The sequence below is a fragment of the Lontra canadensis genome, unplaced genomic scaffold (assembly GCF_010015895.1).
Source record: "Lontra canadensis isolate GAN:19392208 unplaced genomic scaffold, GSC_riverotter_1.0 scaffold40, whole genome shotgun sequence".
Taxonomy (NCBI): Eukaryota; Metazoa; Chordata; class Mammalia; order Carnivora; family Mustelidae; genus Lontra; species Lontra canadensis.
Genome location: NW_022631034.1, coordinates 14,458,450 through 14,478,669, shown reverse-complemented (window position 1 = coordinate 14,478,669; position 20,220 = coordinate 14,458,450). Strand labels below are relative to the sequence as shown.

Below are 20,220 nucleotides of genomic sequence, written 5' to 3'. Positions count from 1 at the left end.
CAAAAATTCTCACCAAAATACTAGACAATCCATTAAAAGGATTATTCACCATGACGAAGTGGGATTTATACCTGGGCTGCAAGGTTGATTCAACATCCACAAATCAATCAATGTGATACAAAACTTTAATAAAAGAAAGAACAAAAACCATATGATACTCTCAATAGATGCTGAAAAAGCATTTGACAAAGTACTGCATCCTTTCTTGATCAAAACTCTTCACAGTGTAGGCATAGAGGATACATACCTCAATATCATCAAAGCCATCTATGAAAAACCCACAGCAAATATCATTCTCAATGGGGAAAAACTGAGAGCTTTTCCCCAAGGTCAGGAACAGGGCAGGGCTGTTCACTATCACCACTGCTATTCAACATAGTACTAGAAGTCCTAGTCTCAGCAATCAGACAACAAAAAGAAATAAAAGGCATCTGGATTGATGAAGAAGTCAAACTCTCACTCTTTGCAGATGATACGATACTTTGTGTGGAAAATCCAAAAGACTCTACTCCAAAAGTGCTAGAACTTATATAGGAATTCAGTAAAGCATCAGGGTATAAAATCAATGCACAGAAATCAGTTGAATTTCTATACACCAACAGCAGGACAGAAGAAAGAGAAATTACGGAGTCAATTCCATTTTCAATTGCACCCAAAACCATAAGATACCTAGGAATAAACCTAACTAAAGAGGCAAAGAATCTGTACTCAGGAAACTATAAAGTACTCATGAAAGAAATTAAGGAAGACACAAAGAAATGGAAACTCCTTCCACACTTATGGATTGGAAGAACAAATATTGTGAAAACATCTATGCTACCTAAAGCAATCTACACATTTAATGCAATCCCTATCAAAATACCATCAATTTTTTTCAAAGAAATGGAAAAAATAGCCCCCAAATTTATATGGAAACAGAAAAGACCTTCAATAGCCAAAAGAATGTTGAAAAAGAAAACCAAAGTTGGCAACATCACAATTCCAGACTTCAAGTTCTATTACAAAGCTGTAATCATCAAGACCGTATGGTACTGGCACGAAAACAGACACATAGATCAATGGAACAGAATAGAGAGCCCAGAAATAGACCTTCAACTCTATGGTCAACTAATCTTCAACAAAGCAGGAAAGAATGTCCAATGAAAAAAAGACAGTCTCTTCAACAAATGGTGTTGGGAAGATTGGACAGACACGTGCAGAAAAATGAAACTGGACCATTTCCTTACACCACACACAAAAATAGACCCAATGAATGGGACTATTTTTGTGTGTGGATGAAAGACCTCAATGTGAGACAGGAATCTATCCAAATCCTTGAGAAGAACACAGGCACAACAACTTCTTCCTAGAAACATTGTCAAAGGCAAGTGAAGCAAGAGCAAAAATGAACTATTGGGACTTCATCAAGATCAAAAGCTTTTGCACAGCAAAGGAAACAGTCAACAAAACCAAAAGATAGCCAACAGAATGGAAGATGATATTTGCAAATGAAATCAGATAAAGGGCTATTATCCAAATCTATAAAGAATTTTTCAAACTCAACACCCAAGGAACAAATAATCCAGTCAAGAAATGGGCAGAAGACATAGACAGACATTTCTGCAAAACAGACATCCAAATGGCCAACAGACACATGAAAAAGTGCTCAACATCACTTGGCATCAGGGAAATACAAATCAAAACCACAATGAGATACCACCTCACACTCAGAATGGCTAAAATTAACAAGTCAGGAAATGACAGGTGTTGGCGAGGATGCAAAGAAAGGGGAACCCTCCTACATTTTTAGTGGGAATGCAAACTGGTGCAGCCACTCTGGAAAACAATATGGGGGTTCCTCAAAAAGTTGAAAATAGAGCTACACTATGACCCAGCAATCGCACTACTGGCTATTTACCCTGAAGATACAAATGTAGTGATCTGAAGGGGCATGTGTACCCTAATGTTTATAGCAACAGTGTCCACAATAGCCAAACTATGGAAGGAACCTAGGTGTCCATCAACATATGAATAGATAAAGAAGATATGGTATATAGAGAAAATGGAATACTATGCAGCCATTAAAAAACCTGAACTCCTGCCATTTGCAACAACATGGATGGAACTAGAGTGTATCATGCTAAGTGAAAAAGTCAATTAGAGAAAGACAATTATCATATGATCTTTCTGATATGAGGAATTTGAGAGGAAGGGCAGAAGGTCATAGGGGTTAGGGAGGGAAAAAATGAAACAAGATGGGACTGGGGAGGGAGACAAAGCATAAGAGACTCTTAATCTTAGGAAACAAACTGAGTGTTGTTTGAGGTTATCCCCCACCTAGGCATAGGGTGGCTGGGTTATGGACATTGGGGAGGGTATGTGTTATGGTAAGTGCTGTGAATTGTGTAAGACTGATGGTGCACAGACCTGTACCCCTGAAGCAAATAATACACTATATATTAATATAATACATTATAATACATTCAGAGAATGATCAGTCAAGATGTGTTCTAAGAAATCCTGGTTTCTTTCTTTATTATTATTATTATTATTATTATTAACATTTTTAAAAGATTTTATTTATTTATTTGACAGAGAGAGATCACAAGTAGGCAGACAGCAGACAGAGAGAGAGGGGGAAGCAGGCTCCCTGCTGAGCAGAGTCTGATGCAGGGCTCGATCCTAGGACCCTGAGATCATGACCTGAGCTGAAGGCAGAGGCTTTAGCCCACCGAGCCACCCAGGTGCCCCAGAAATCCTCGTTTCTTAGTGTAGCTTCCATTTTTGCTTGATAGCAATTTTGATCTCAAATAATTATAATAAGAGATAGGAATTTGTATTTCTTATGTCCTAGGTACAACTTTAAGCAATTTACATGTGCTGTCTCATTTAATGCTCATAATAATCCCATGATTTAGGTTTAATTATTACCCTTGTTTTACATATGAAGAAAATGAGGCACAAAGAGGTTAAATAATTTGTCTAAGTTTCCATATTTATAGAGCAGAATTATAGTTTGAACCCTCTATACCATGTTACTGATCTTAGCCTAACTTGTTTTTAGTTATAATATAGAGTTCTCTTTTCTTAAGTGAACACCATAAATTTCTTCAAATCATATTTGTGAAAAGTTAATTTTCTCACAAGTTAAGAAAGAGTCCGTGAAATGTAAGAGGTCTTATTATATTTTTGCTTCTATTAAGACATCACAATGCCTGACTAGGAGGAATTCCCCAAGACAGGCAGACATTTAGACATGGGGAAATTTTTTTTCTATGAAAGCATAGCAAATTTCAGATATCCTGGGGCTCCCATACTCCTAACTTCTCCAGTCATACTCCAAACCCCTCATGCCCACAACTCAATTCCACATAAGAATGAGTATTCTCCAAAACAGGGGAAAATAATATTCGAAGGATAGTCTCCTTTAAGCATTTTTTGCCTTTAGGAAAATATAGTCAACTTCTGTGATCCCTTGTTAGGTTAATTATGATAATCTTTCAGTTATTTTAAATGCCAGATGTGATAAAAATTATTACTTGATTGACCAACTAAATAAGCATTCAAATACAAGTAGAATATTTCATGCCACACAAACTTAATATTTTAATTTTCAATTTTTTAAAAAGAGTTTATTTATTAGGGTACCTGGTGGCTCAGTGGGTTAAGCCTCTGCCTTCTATTATTTGCCATACTATTTAAAAATGGTTGTATTATAGTAATGTGGGTAAGTATAAAAATGTTATCTATCCACATATTATTTCTGCTAAGTTTTCTGCCCCTCAGGAAGTATCATAACTTTATTTTAAAGCTTATTTATTTATTTGTCAGAGAGAGAGAAAAAAGGAGTGCACAAGCAGGGGGAGTGGCAGGTAGAGGGGGAGAGAGAAGCAGGCTCACAGCATTGGGCTTGTTCCCAGGACCCTGGGATCATGACTTGACCAAAGGTAGATGTGTAACCAGCTGAGCCTCCCAGGCGCCCTTCATAATTTCCCATTTAGATAATATTCATTGATGTTTTAATACCTATCAGAAATTTGACTCCTTCCTATTAAATTAAATAAAAAGACCTTTCACATTTAAACAAAAGAAAATAAAACCATCACTATAACCATTAGTACCAAACATCTGAGAAATCTCAATTGTTTTCAATGGAAACCCCACAAAGCATATTGTTCTTTTTTTATTATTTACCTACCTTATTTTAAAAGAGGCGGCCTGCAGTCTACACCTCAGATTGTATTATGCAAATTCACGAAATATACATGACTTTTCTATAACCTGAACACTATTTTAGGATTATGACAAAATTTCATGGGAGATGTTGAATTTGAATTTTTTAAGTTATTTTCTTACTTTGAAACAATTCCAAGTTACAAAAATGTTGTAACTGCAGTACAGATAATATTGTTCCTGAATGATCTGAGAATTATGATAATTTGAGAGTAGTAACAATTGAGCACTTGAACATATTTTCCCCACAAACATGGACATCTCTTTATAAATGAAATGCAGCCACTAAATTCAGAAAATAGATACACTACCATATAATCCTCAGACTGCATTTAAGTTTTGTTGCTTGTTTCAATAATACTCTTCATAGCAAAAGGATCCAGTCTAGAATCAAGCAGTGCATTTCATTATTCTGCCTCTTTAGTCTCTTTTAATCTAGATTTCCTCAATTTCCCCATAATTTTCATGGATTTGACATTTAAAAAAATTACAACTTAGTTATTTTGCAAGATGCTCCTTGTTTGAGGTTTATCTTCTACTTTCCTACTACTGGATTAAAATTGTCTGTCTTTGAAGAATAATGAATGGGATTTTGTTGTTCATCTCACAATATCCTATCATTTGATACATTACTTGTGAAGTTAGTATTAATTCACGATTAAGGTGATCACTGTAAAAGAATTTTTGGTAAGTATATTATGGAGAAGTACATTAACTTTCAACTTACTGACTTACTAATATAAATATGAGCTCATGGATATCCATTTTATCCAATGGGTTATCATCTGCTTTTATTATTATTCACTTGATCTTCTTATAGTCTCAGATATGGGCAGTGTGATCTTCTTTAATCTGACTTCTTTCTTTGACATGTCCCTGGTATTAGTTTGAGTACTTCCATATTTCTGTACAACAAGAGAGGCTCTTTTTGTCTTTCTCATGCCCCAGCTGTGCAAACAGCTACTTCTCCAAGCAGTCCTAGTTTGTTTGATTCAGAAATGGTATTTAGAAACCAAGATTTGGGAGGTAGGTGTGCCCATTGTTTGGGTGTGTCATTGTTCTCAGGATTTGGAACTAAGAAAATATATGTAGGAAAAATTCATCTATCCATCTATTTATCTATTTTTCCATGTATACACATATTAACATATATCTTCTATCTATATCCATACACTAGGAATTCACACTGATATGTGCATTTTTAAGCCAACACCACAGGATCCAACATAGTTTCTTTCTTTTCATATTTGTAACTTCTTTCTACAACAGTGGAAACCCTATGTCCCAATTTTGCTTAACATATTTATTTGATCAATTTCCTCATGTATATTATCCTATTGCTGCTGAACATTCCAGTCCTCCCTCCCCGCACCAGATGTTCCTTCTTGAGCTCCAACACTGCTCTTCAGGCTGCTGAGTTCTCCCTATACTCTATACTCTATAGAGTCTATCTACCTATACCTATACTCTCTATGGGTGCTAACCTTACTTGTCCCCATCTAATGAGTTTGGGACTAAATTATTCAGGAAAGAAAGATAAGGAAAGAGAAGGGAAGATGGAAAGGAAGATGAAAAAGAAGAGAACGGGAAGAACTTGTAATATTTTTAAATTGCTTATTTTTCTGTTATGTGGATTCTAATGTCATTGCATATTACATATTTAATTGAAAAATTCTCTTTTTATTGAATAACTAAAAACAAAATAACAAGTCTACTTTAACTAACTAAACTTCACATATTTGACAAATATTTATTAAGTACCTACTCTGTGCCAGTAAAAATAAATTTTAGTAAAAACCCAATTAACTACAGTTCTCAATTAATCAATATATTTTACTTACTTGCTTTTCAGGGAAATTGGCCCATTATAAGAAATCACATCCAAATTGAAGATTTATTCCAAACAAGGTCAGTCATAAAGTCAGCATGGATTTTACTGTAATTCTCATGACTTATGTATTATACTATATAATAAGAAGTGATATTCAGGATTATGACCCTGAAAGGGAATATGAAACTCAATCACAATCTAAATACTGCCATGCTCATTACAGACATGTTAGAAATATTTTCAACAAATATTGTTTTATTCTGTTAACCATAAAGCTATTTTTAGTTTAGTTTGGTTTCCCCAAACAACCAATTTCTCATTTATTTATTCATTCTGCAAATATTTAGGAAGCATTTTTATGTGTCAGGCACTGTTTAAGAAAATCTATTGAAGTTCCTGTTTTGGTGGAATTTAGCATCTTAGTGAGGGGGAAAAAGTCAATAAACAGGCAATTTGTGCAATTCCAGGTATTATAAGTGCAAGAAGAAAAATAAAGAAAGCTAGGGGAGCTGCCTTAGACAGATGGTTAGTTTAATTTTCCTTGCCATCAGTTTGTCATTTATCCAACGAGATTTTCCTTCTCAAGGTGCGAAATACATTGTTCTCATATTTGTTTGCTGGATTTCTTTAGTGTGTTTGGGTCAAATTTATAGTAAACTCTTAGTTGTATCTAAATCATTTTGAACAGACTAGGCAGATATTAATCAAGATAGCAAATTGGGGAAGATAAAAGAGAAAGGAAGAATCACTTGAGGAAGGAGTTTGAGTGGATTTTTAAATTAAAAAAGAATCTTCTTCATGTTGCTTAGGTTTTCTATGTGAGTTATGATATCTTCATGATGTTTAAAAACTATTTTTGTTAAAAAATACTTTCACAGTGGCTGAATTCTACTTCAAATAATATGCTGATAGCTTATGTATCCTGAACAAGAATGAATGGAAAATGAAGTCATTGAGATAGACAAAAATCTGTAAATCTTTCTATTGTTCATCAGCCACTTTCCAGATATGTATGTTTTACTAATTCCTATTAATGGTGACTCTACTTTAATAATTTAAATTATAGATATGGCTGAAAACCCTTCTGTTATTCTCAAGCAAAATTTGGTATCTTATTTCTTAACTCAGTAGATTTCTGTCTACTCCAATGGTACTGTTATAAATTTAAAGAATGAATAATATCAGTTTAACAGAAAGAAACATAAGAAAATGAAAGTGATTAAATTCTAGAATAAATTAGTGAATAGAAGTAAGTAGCATCCATATGTGAAAGAAAGAGCACTGGACAGGAATTTTGAGACCTGATCTGAACTCTTCCTAGTTCTAGTTAGGTAACTTTGGGCAAACAAATTCTATTTTCTTATCTTGTCTTCTTTTTGGCATAATGAAGATGATGTCAGTTCGTGTCTAAAGTCACCATTTTAGAAACAAAATCCTAGAGGTAAAACCAACAAACCCAATAAAAAAATACCAGCCTCATGTGTTTTGACACATGCACTTTCTCACACTGTACACACATACTGTACTAAAAGAAAAATTATTTTTCAGTCAAATAAGAGAATATGTTGAATACTCAATTATTAAAATTCCTATTCACCACGATTACTGCTCTGTTAGTTTCAATTCTTTCAAAAATTATAATAATCCTCTCGAATGATTATATTTGAGAAAAAAGAAGGATAGGAGAAATAGCTACATTATATTTCTCTTTTGATGTTTGTTTTTTCAGTAAGGTTCACAAAAGACATCTCTATCTCAATCATTTAGACTTTGCATATGTGCAAAAATACATTTTATGAAAAAATTTCTGATTTATTTTATATTATTTTCAAATAAATAATAATGTACAGGGTTGAATTTGTTTACTCATTCTCAGAGAGAAAGGGACCCAAAATAACTACTGTACTATTAAAATTACTGGAAAAAAATCCAATAATAAGTTTTGTTAACTATAATAATACCTTGACTTTTATATAATATATTTATTCACAGAAGAGAATACTTTACAAAATATGCATGTGATTTTTCTCGTTCATTTTCAAAGGCATTTTATAAAATACAGATTAAACAGTTTCAAAAATGTATTTCTTTTACTCATTTGTCTCCATAATATTTAGCCTCCTATACTTTCAATTTTAATGAATTATTCCTTTTTAATATGTACCAATTGAGTATACATATTATATACTTATTTTCATATGTATGATGCATATTGTATACATATTATATGCATATGTGCAAAGGCACAATGTTCACTGGCAAGGACCTTACAATTTGTATTTTATTTTATTTATTTTATTTTTTAATTTTTTTATATGGGACACTTCATGAATTTGCATGGCATCCTTTGTGCAGGCGCCAAGCTAATCTTCTCTGTATCATTCCAATTTTTAGTATATGTACTATGACTGATATTTTAGAAATTAAAACCAAAATGGAAAAACTTTCCACAAAATAATCAGATATACAAACAAATAACTCTGAACTTTGATTTTATTTCTTCCTGTACATTATATTATATAAATTCCATTTTATTTTTTTTAACCAAGCAATACCTGAATCCACTAAAAAATTTCCTCTGACATGCTTTTATACCCCTATCTAAGTTGATGAGCATAAAGCTACTCATTTTTTTGGCTTTAAGCCATTTTATAAGGTAAACAAAGTCACACGAGTATTTGTTAAAACCTCAACTACAAAACTAGTGACGTATCCAGTGGATGGCAAATTTGGATGGGAGGGAAAAGCTGCTCAGAGACCTTGTTAGCTGACTGATACAATATATATACATTAAGGAGCCTAGAAAGCACTGGACAAAGGGTTATGTTGCAGTGGTATTTGTTGTAAAGCTACATTCCTCCCCCTTATAAATCCATAAAGAGTATATGTTTTTTCACATAAATTTATACCCAAAGGTGGAACCCAATTATCTGTCACAGAACTGTTTTAAGAATGAAGTGAGATCATATTTATAAAATTAACACTGAGTGTGTACTAAGATCTTGGCCCTGTTTTAAGTGTATTCATCTTTACAACAACACTACAAATATTAGGTTGAAATGTATGAAATTGAAATTTCTGTAGATGAAAAACAGTTGAATATCTGCAGAATTATATTTCAACTTCATCCTATCGTTTCATGTTACAAATGAAGAAACTGAGGAACAGAGGGGTTAAGTAACTTGCCCAAGGAGAATCATTGTTTTTCTCACTTTACAATTGAGAAAGCTGATATTTAAGAAAGAACAAGCAACTTTTCTGTGGATACACAGCTACCTGCCTCTCAGGGAGTTAGATCAAAAGAGATTATATCTGCTTATGCACTTTGTAAATTTCACATTGCTAAAAATGTTAAACTATTTCTGCTGTTAATATAAAATCTTCTCTTCCTACCATCATATTGGGTCTTTCATTCTCCAGTCACCAAGGATTACAAGGAAATGATGCCTTTGGTTTGGTTTCAAGATAAAAAGGCTATCATATTTACTCTCCTCTGAGATGTTTCCCCTCCAAAACAACAGGGTGACTGCAGTCATCCATCCTGCCCTTTCTGTTATCAACTCAATGCCAAATGATTAAGGTGCGAGAGTACTTTGGTTTGTCCTCAAATTATTTTCCATGATGTCCTTGGGACAGATGAGGTGCAAGGGCTATTGGAGATAACATAAAAACATTGATGAAACATTATCATTTCTCAAGTACCACACAATAAACTTCAAACAAAATTTCATGGGATTTAATTTGAGCTGGAACGAGGGATATTTTAGAAAGCATACATGGCAGAAGAAAGAAGAAACTAAGTAGAGACATCAGGTTGCTCTTCTTCTTCTTCTTTTTTTTTTTTCTCTTCTACTCTACTTTTGTCAATGTCCTTGTAATAAGCTAGGCACTTTGACACATTTGAGCAGCATTTGGTGCACTGCAATGAGGCCATGAGAGACCATCTTCAGCCTTGGCAGAGAGAACATGAAGATCTTTCTTAGCAACATGTGCTAGGTGTGCTAGTCCAATGAAGTACTTCAATTCCATTAGTGGTTTCCTTGTAAAAATTTCAACTGCAACAGTAACAGTGTATCTTTATGGTTCTCTATATTATTTAGAAGCATTTTAAGTGGGATAATGCTCGTAATCTTTAGAACATTGCCAAACATGCTCAGCATTTTAATCGGTATTGATTTCTTATGAAATTTTGAGCATATCTTAATTTAACATTTAGAAACACAAGTGCTTTCATGTGTTCAGAGAATGCTTAACCATCCATCAGGAATTTAGGTTAATTTCCTTAGGAAATGATTCATCACACTCCTTGCATTTATCTTATTCTCACTTTATTTTCTAGATTTATCTTTAATGTATCCTTTCCCACTTCCCAACATTTATATACCACCTCGGTTTTCCCAGAATAAATACACTTCATCATCAGTTATATCTATCCTTGTCCTTTCCTTCAATGTTGTAACACATTTCATTGTTTCTTCTTATTTACTGATAACTGCTGTATTACCAAAATAGACATCAGTTGCAAATACACAGTAGCTACACTGGGTGCTATTTGAAGCACAGAGAAATTTCCCCCTGAAATTGAAGTTGATGAACTAGAGGCACATTAAAAACAAATTAAGATCCACTCACTACAACCAATATGGGTTACCACAACAGAAAATTGCTGTGGCTATTATACACAGTAACAGAGAACTTGTACTAGAAGAAAAAAGTAGAACGTGAGTTATAAATCACAGTAGGTTAATAGAAGACTGTTAGCTCTGATTTTCCTTTTTTCTTGTAGAACCTTTTAATTACTGCATTTTTAATGCACTTACATTTGCAAGTAGTTCTCTTTTTTATTCTTCTAATAATAGTTCCTAAGGTACATCCTATAAATTACACCTTTCCTTTTCCTCTCCCTCTTCTCTTTAAACAATTCTGAGAGAGAGAGAGAAAAGAGCAAACTGTAATTTTAAGTAACTCCTTTGGATTAGTTCATGTGCTCCTTAAAAAAAAAAAAAAAAAAAAAAAAAAAAACAACAACAACAAAAAAACCTCTGTCATTAGCACCGTGCTTTCCTGTCCCCATTCTTATACATGCCAATTTATCAGCTGCAGCATTACTGCTGGCCTGCCGTTTTTCTATTAAGGCACCAACTCTAGACAAACAAGCCCTCTCCATTCACTCCCTACATTCTTTACTTTTTTAACTTGTTCTAATTCCAGGTTTCCTCTAAGGACCCTCAATTTCAAAACCCTTCATTAGGCTGGTGGAAAGTACTTTTGTTTCCTTTTACACTATAAAAGGCTAGGTTTCTCCCCAAACTCATTTGTTCAGTTTTTGTCTCTTAACCTCCTTACCTCTTACATCACTTTTTGCAAGGACAGTGCCTTTTTTTTTTTTTTTTTTTTAAGTTCTCTAAGTCTTGTCCTTCTATCTTTGAGATGCTTCTGGAAACCTGACCTCCTGATTAAGTAGAAGAAATGTGTTACCACTGAACTTGCCAAACAAGTTAAGGGATGACTACAGGTCCTACATTTGATAAAATGCCAACGAATCCCAATTTAGAAACCCTAGGAAAAGCAATTACGTGGGGACAGAGAAAAATTTGTGGTAAGAATGACTCCGTGGCAAATAATTAGGTATAGGAAGAATAGGAATTATTTTTTTTTCTTGCAAAGATAGAGACATTCATTCATATAATAAATATCCCAGATTCTCTACTACACTAGAGCTTGGGATGATAATAATGATCCACACAGTAAAATATCTACTTTCTGGCATATTCATTTACGGAATAAGCTATTTTTTGTTGCATTCTTTGCTTTCATTCTTTACATGATACCATTCAAAGTCAAAAGATACGCATAAGACATCAAACACGTGCTTTTAAGTATTGAATTCAATATCATTTCCCTCAAAAGCTTCAACTAGGGGTGCCTGGGTGGCTCAGTGGGTTAAAGCCTCTGCCTTCGGCTCAGGTCATGATCCCAGGGTCCTGGGATCGAGCCCTGCATCAGGTTCTCTGCTCTGCAGGGAGCCTGCTTCCTCCTCTCTCTCTGCCTGCCTCTCTGCCTACTTGTGATTTCTGTCTGTCAAATAAATAAATAAATTCTTTAAAAAAAAAAAAAGCTTCAACTAGAATAGATTAAATTATGGTAATAAAGTGATGGATTGGAAAAATAAAATGTCTAATATCTTCCTCCCCTTTCTTGCCTTTTCTCCCAGTAGAAGAAAAGTCCAAGATGTGATAATTTGAAGAAAAGAGAAAGAGCCATATGTTGGATAACAAATGTTTAGTGAGTGAAGTTGTTTATGACCCCTAAGGAAATTACACTTAAATAATGAAATTATGTTTCATATGTTTTTATAGATTTTGTTTAAAACTACTTTTCTATGTTCAACAAACTAGGTAGAGAACATATTATTCCCAGTTTAAGAGAGAAAAAGTTGTATGTCAACTATATTTCAATAAAAACATAATTAACAACAAAAAAAGATGCTTGTCACAGAAAAAAAGAGAGAAAAGTTAAACAAGTGACATAGCTTATAGAGAAAAGCAGGATTGAGGCTAAAACATAGGTTTCCCAGATCCTGGTTTGATTTTTATTATTATTATTATTATTATTATTATTATATATACTTCTGTCTTTTAAAAATTCTCATGCTAATGTATACGGCAGTCTTTTGTAATACAAATAGTATACACCACATTCACATTAGCTTATATTTTATATATTTCATAGATAATAAGGTATCTGAAAACAAATTAAGTTTTTGTCAAAATCCTTGGTAAAGTGTGCACTCTCCTTTTGTGTGTTCAATTTTTTGATAAAATTTTAATATGTATATTTTATATTACAGTAGGAAAAAGCATGTATACTTTGATTTTTCAAAGTGAAGTGAATCTTGAAATTCTGAAGCATGGCTCTGATATCAAAGATAGTCAAATAATCACCACACTGATAATATTAACTTGATTGAATATTGCAATCTTCTTGGTTAGATGTATTTAAAACTGTCTTCAATTGATTTCTCTTACTTAGAAAAATGCAGCTTCTAAGGAGAATTCAGTTAGGGGCATTAGTGTGTTAGGTTTCAGAAAAAACGTGGGTAGGTTTGTGTAGACTTCACATGCACCTTTATTTATTTATTTATTTTTAAGATCCTTTTTTTTTTTTTTTTTTTTTGACAAACAGAGAGCACTAGTAGGCAGAGAGGCAGGCAGAGAGAGAGGGGGAAGCAGGCTCCCCGCCGAAGCAGAGAGCCCGATGCAGGTCTCAATCCCAGGACCCCGGGATCACGACATGAGCCGAAGGCAGAGGTTTTAACCCATTGAGCCACCCAGGCACCTTCACCTTTATTTATTTATTTATTTATTTATTTTCCTTTTTTTTCTTCTCAAACTGTTTCATTTTATTTTTTTCTCCAGTGTTCCAAAATTCATTGTTGATGCACCATACCCAGTGCTCCATGCAATACGTCACATGCACCTTTAAATTTTAAATGTAAAAGATCCCAAGTCTTGTGAGAAGTAAGGGTAATTCTCAATGAAATGTAATTAAATGTATGTAATTATCATGTTCTGAGTATGATCATTACTATGTTAAAGTTTCTGTAAGATATGGATCTTGAAACTCAAAGACTACATCTCCCTCGATCAAGTTTCAGTATCTTAGTGGTTAGTACTCAAAATTGTTAAAATATACTGCCCCAAAGGTCTGTTTTCTAAAAGTAAGATGACCCTAAATTCAAAGGAAAGCATAAAATTATTTTGTATGCTTTTCTTTTCCTTATAATATGCTTTTCTTTATCACTGATTCCTTTTTTTCCCATTTCCTGTATCTATTTTGGCTTCACTCTTCATTTCATTGTAATTTTCTTTACCCTGATCCTATAACCTGTCACTTCTCTTAGAATTCCCTTGTTTCATCTTCACCTGAGATTAGCCTCTAGCCTATAATACACAAAAGGGGGGTAAGACCATTCCGTGTACTGAAAACATAACACTCCAGTTTATAATATATTTTTTTCCCATTTGAAGCCTTTCTTTCTGTGGTAATAGAAACCTTTACCCATGTCTTTCTCCATTCTGTTCTATAATCCATCACTCTGCTTCTCCACACTCAACTTGCAGGTTTTGACCCTCCTTCTCTATTACTGTCTTTGAGATCTGAACCTCTTTCATCCCTTTTGCTATATTGCATGCCTGTCTCCTCTCAAAAGCTCCCTACTTCTGTTCATGGCAGCTGATCCTCTAGATAGCTCATCCAGGGAGGGGATATAGAGGAGAAAGCCCACCAAGTGGTTTTACTTTCAAATACTAAATGTGAATGTTGGCTGGAGTGCCAAGTGGCAAATCTGTACAGTACGAACAGTAAGCACTATGGGGGCTCAAAACTTTAGAATTATTTCCCTGTGTATGTCTGGACTCCATATCTGTGTCTGAATAATCATGCGCTTGTCTCAACTTTGTTAGGATTATTCAGTGCAGTCATTCAGACCAAAAGGCATTGAAGTTGTAAAAGAAATACTGCCAAGCCAAAGAGTTTGACTTAGGCTCACAAAATAACAAAAAGTGAAAAAAGAAAAGAAAAGAAAGAAAAAGATTTTTAAGCTATATTGTGTGAATGACAACTACTCAGAGCTCAAAAATAAGATGCCACTTCAGACGTGGCTATTAAATAGACTAGAAATCATATTCAAGGATGCCAGAAACTCACTGTGCTTTGTTCTGATTCAAATAACCTTTTAAAGTGGATATGTATCCAAGAGTGCTATGTATTCAGTAGCATTTAATAAACCCTTGTTTAAATGGATGGAAACGGCATAATAAGAATTTTGTGAGAAAATTATTTGGAAGAAAACCACATGATCTACGCTCTTTTCTTTAAAGTGACTTCACCCCAAGAGTTCCCCTGTTAAGAAACACTGGTAGTGTCATGGAGATTTGCTTGGTAGGCAGGTGGGTGAGTCTAAGCTTCATATAGGGCCCCTGTGCACGTGCATATTCCCCACTTCACTTACCTTCTTTATGTATCAATCAATATTTATTGTTCATCATGAACAATTTAGGCTCTTTTTGATTTTTCTCAGCCCCCAGGGCTGGGTTGGGGTAGAAAGAAATTAGTTTATATTCTGCCCTAATATAAACAGTTAACAAGGCCTTATGCTGTCTCCTTCTCAGTGTTTCGGGCCAGGGCATTTTCTCAAGTGAGCTCATGGTTTTGTGTCTAAGGTAGAGGAAATAGGTCGAAGGACTCTATCAAAGCACTCATAATTTTTTGAGCACTACATATGTGCTAGCACGTTTGAAGATATTTACATAAATTATTTCATTTTCAGGCTCCCAAGACCTCTATCCTCATTTCACAGATGGATGGGTAAACTGAGGCACTAATCAGTTAAAAAATTTGTCTAAGCTTATGCAGCAAGTGGGAGAGCCAGGGATGGAACCCTGACTTGAGAGCCTGCCCTCTCAGCCAGTAAGGTTGTCCTAGGGTAACTGAGTTAATTAATTCAACTCTTGTTGTATGAAGTTGTGGTTTTGTTTTGTTTTGTTTTGTTTTCTGTCTGCCAGGCTTACTTTGCTGGGTTGAATCATACTGAATAGACTGCCTTGTCTACAGTTGCCAGCACAAAAGCTTTTGTTGTTGTTTTGTTTTCTTGTTTTTGGGTGAAGCTCTTTCTCTTGGCCTGATCATTCCAGAAGTAAAACACCAGCATTATCAGGAGGACACTAGGCCACTGGTCCCTGGGGCAGCAGGTATAGAAAAACACCCAGTGGAAGACGTGACAGCAGTAGCCCTAAGCCCTGCTGGCTACAGCTCTCTAACCAGGTTAATTGTTGTGAAGATAGAATCTAGAGAAATGATAACTTAGGTCACCAGGTTAAGGGTGCTAGCTAAAGAACACAGAGGTCAGGGCCTGAGGTAAGGCTAAAAGAGCACCAGGAAAATGAGGTAAAAAACACAGGTGTTAGAATACCAGACTGCATCAGGAAAACAGGGGTAGAAAAGACATACCACAGCTCAGGCTCACTGGGTAGAATGGGGAAAGGTCAAACTGCCAGATAACAGAGCAAGCATAGTCCACTGTACTTGGTGGGATCCATTTTGCATCTGTAGCTACTATGGCAACCCCTTTGTGCCTAGCCTGTCTACTTTTTCTCTATGGTTCTGATAGTGAACACTAATCTCTAAATTTTAGTTCTAGGTTCCTAAGCTTGTAGAATTACATCTAGGAATGTGTGGAAAGGTTTCATTTTCCACTCTGCATTTTCATTGACCTTCCTTGTGTTGGGCTATCGCTTTTGATGGAGAACCAGACTGAGACTGAACAGCTTCTTCAACAGCTGCTGACTCTCATACTAGAAACTACTATAGAAGAATGAGGGCTATCTCAGAGAATCTGTCATTCTTCTAGTCCTGAGAATTAGGGCCTTGGTTGGTTAAGGGAGACATTGGTTGATATATCGTTTGTAATGTAGCTTAGCATTCAATCTTGACCTAAATCCAGATCCTGCTAAATTGTATGACACCCTAAAGACAAACTTTGGCAACACTGATACATTTTCTGCATTGTAGGATACACAGAACTTGTTTATGACATCACTATTTATTTATAATTCGTTCTGAGGCCACCATGATCTGTCTTACCAGACAGTTTCAAATTTTGAATTCTAACCTGGGTTTCAGTTTGTTTTCAAGGCTTTCGTTATATCCAGTGAATCAAAGGACAGTTTGATAATTTGACAATAATATTTTACAGGGTAAACATATTTGGGGTTGTGGAATTTGGACATCTAGTTTTGTGACTATAAATACAAACAGATATACATTGTTTTAACTTTAAAGGTTCGGCTTGCCAGGATGACTGTAGAAGCTCAATGGCTAGTATCCTGCTTGTTGTTTAGTCAACGTCTGTTTCTGTTTGTTCACATCATCCTTACAGTATCACACACTCTCGAAGAAATGGAACATCAACATATTCTCTGGACTCAAAGTATGTAAATACATGAAAATATCTGAGCCACGGAAATATTTCCTGTTTAATGGTTCAGACTTACAAATTAGAAAAACTGAGCTCCATCAACATGACAGAAGTCATCAGCTGGAACCCGGGTAAGGGATGGGGATTGAGGGAGTTTTCTCCAGGATATTATTGGAGAAGAACAAAATCTTATAAATAGATGGTGCAAGAATGCTTACATAAAACTCCAGCTGCTATCTCAATCTTTATTCCTGATAAATTTGTCCTCAGTGACCACTTCTACTCTGTTCGTGATATGCAGAGCCCAGAAAACTGAAGAAACGGCTAGGAATCAGATGGAGGTTACTAAGCACAAAGATCTGGATATAAAGAGAAAGTCAAGATGGCAAACTGAATATGGCCATATCAAGGAAGAGCCCATTCCTGCCCAACAGTGAACTGCAGGTGATACTGAGTTCAGCAGAGCCTTGAGGGAGGTAATAAAGCATAGGAACCCCAACTGACATAGCATGGTTGGAAGAGAAGGGGACCTCATTCCTTTATCTTAGTTTTGGGATGATGCTGGGACAAGGCTTTCCCTACAATAGTCCCTATCAATATCAATTCCCTATGATATGTCTTCTGCCTGCATCTTGCCTTTCTCTGTAACTGCCTCCATGGGTCACTGCCTAAACTCAATAAATTGAGCCCTTTCAGCACAAAATCTTTAATTCACTATAGCTCCAAGTTACTTTTAATCTGTCAGTTTGATGCACCATAATGGAATGACCACAAGACCGAGTCAAACCAATATCAGTTTGAATTCTGGCTTTGACATTTACTGTCTGTGCCTTCCTGAGAAGTTTACTTAAACCTCTTTAAGCCTCAGTGTCTTCATTGTAAAATGGGTGAAATTGTACCTATCTCACATAGATGATAAGAGGATTTAAGGGATGATATATATATAGGATAGGGCCTTGCACATGGAAGTCATCAGTACATGGTAGTTTCATTATTTCCCTATACCAATATCTGTATTCATTTCCTGTGGCTGTTGCAACAGATTATCGCAAGCTGAGTGGCTTCAAACAACAGAAACTTATTCTTTCACAGTTCCGGAGGTAAAATCAATCAATCAATCAATCAATCAATCCAAAATTAAGCTGTTGGCATAGCTGGTTTCTTTTGGAGACTCTCGGGGAGAATCCTTTCCATGTTTCTCTCCTCGCTTTTATGGCTGCCAGCAATCCTTGGTAATCATTGACCTGTAGACATAACATTCCAGTCTCTGCCTCTGTTTTCACGTGACCTTCCTCTCTGTATCCCTGTGTGTCTTCTCCTCTTCTGTTACTTATAAGGACATATGTCATTGGCTTTGAGGCCCAACCTAATTCGGAATGATCTCATTTGGAGATCTTTCCCTTAATTACATTTGCAAAGATCCTTATTCCAAATAAGATCACACTGAGAGGTTCCAAGTGGACATATCAATTGAAGGAACATAGTTTGCTCTACTATAAAATCTGTGGTTAGCTGAATTGTATCCCTCCATGTTCATATGTTGACACTCTAAATCCCAATACCTCAGAATGTGACTGCATTTGGTAGGTAGGGCCTTTAAAGAGGTAATCACATTAAAATGAGGCCATTAGTGTGAGCCCTAATCTAGTCTGACTTGTGTTTTTATAACAGGAAATTTGGACACAACGAGAGACACCAGGAATGCACATGCATAGAGGAAAGCATGCTCTGTGTGAGGACACAGTAAAAAGTGGCTATTTGTGAAGCCAAGGAAAAAGACTTCAGAAGGCCAACCTTCTGACACCTTGAGCTTGCAGCTGCAGCCTCTAGAACTCTGAGAAAATAAATTTCTATTGTTTAAGCCACTTAGTCTGTGATAATTTTGTTAGGCTGCCCTCATAAACTAATATAATACATAAAATTAATGAGTGGCCTGTTTTCTTTTCTTTTTTTAAAAAAATTATTTATTTATTTATTTATTTAATCAGAGATTGAGAGAGAGAGAGAGAGAGAGAGAGCAGAAGCAAGGGGGAGGGGAAAAGGAAGAGGGAGAAACAGACTTCCTGCTGAGGAGGGTGCCCCACTCAGCGCTCTATCCCAGGACCTTGGGATCACAACCTGAGCCAAAGGGAGAAACTTAACCGACTGAGCCACCAGGTGCCCCCCTTTTATTGTTTCTTTAGGGGTCTAGCCGTTTATACAAAGAAACTGACTTTTCTTTTTCTGTTTTTCACCTTCCGTACAGTGTTTATTTTTTATTTTTTCATATTAACATACATTGTATTACTAGTTTCAGAGGTAGAATTTAGGGATTCATCATTTGGAATCTGTCTTCTTACCATGTGCTCATGAATCCCTTGTTTGCAGTCACCTTACAATGAGGAAGCTCACTTCCCTCCTGCTCAGATACTACTTAATACAGATGGTAGTGCCACTTTACTGAAATCCTGCTTGATTTTGTAGCTGAATTTAGTGAAATACAGTGAATATAGTCAAGTACCTGACAATTAAAATTCTGTAGTATCTCAGACCATCATAATGAATAGTATGGTTATTAGGAAATCTAAAAGGTATAGAGGATTTAGATTAAAAATGACAGTTTGTTTTCTTGTGATCTACCTTTTCCTTTTGCAAATTGAATGTTAAAAAAGAATGGTTAATTGACAGTTTTGGTTATTAAAGTAAAAATAAAATTCTTAAGACATATACATGATATTTTACCCCATTTCAACTTAAGAGCCATTTCACTTGTATATTAAGTTACCTATTCAATCATCTTCCATTTGCAAATTCTAAAAATAGCCTTCATGAGCATGAAACTTTGCATCTTTTAATTTATGGGCTTGAAAAAAGCCTAAACTCCTAAGTGTTATCTTTTTTAACTAGCTTATGATTAGCACAGCTGTTATTTTAGTTCATTGTTTTATTGCTTTTGTAAAGAGCTTTGGGAGTTTTATGAAGGTACTAAGCTTATAGTGTATTTTTAATCACCAATTCAGTTATCATTGTCTTTGTCAGTAAAAACAGCACATCTGTAAGCCTATGTTGGCATTCAAATAGTATACATAAGCAATTAACAGTAAATATTAATAATGATATTGTCAACCTCTAAAACAGAAAGGCAGAATGATTAAATTAAAGAAGCATATATAGTTCTCTTAAGATTTTCTTTGACAAGTATCATTTCAAATATATTTAT

The 20,220-nt window shown here is 35.1% G+C and overlaps 1 protein-coding gene, 1 long non-coding RNA gene and 1 other non-coding gene across 3 annotated transcripts in view; 1 reads left to right on the top strand and 2 right to left on the bottom strand.

Moving 5' to 3' along the window:
- LOC116875052 overlaps positions 1-12,314 on the top strand; it is a 60,471-nt gene extending 48,157 nt beyond the window's left edge. The window contains exons 2-3 of the long non-coding RNA XR_004384121.1: positions 6,065-6,120; positions 12,261-12,314. This is a non-coding gene — a long non-coding RNA (uncharacterized LOC116875052). The remainder of the gene's footprint in view (positions 1-6,064; positions 6,121-12,260) is intronic.
- Positions 1-20,220, bottom strand: part of ADGRL2 (adhesion G protein-coupled receptor L2) — a 382,248-nt gene that overhangs the window by 236,594 nt on the left and 125,434 nt on the right. The window lies entirely within an intron of this gene.
- LOC116875119 lies at positions 8,353-8,458 on the bottom strand. Its single transcript, XR_004384140.1, has one exon. It is a non-coding gene; the product is annotated as a U6 spliceosomal RNA (small nuclear RNA).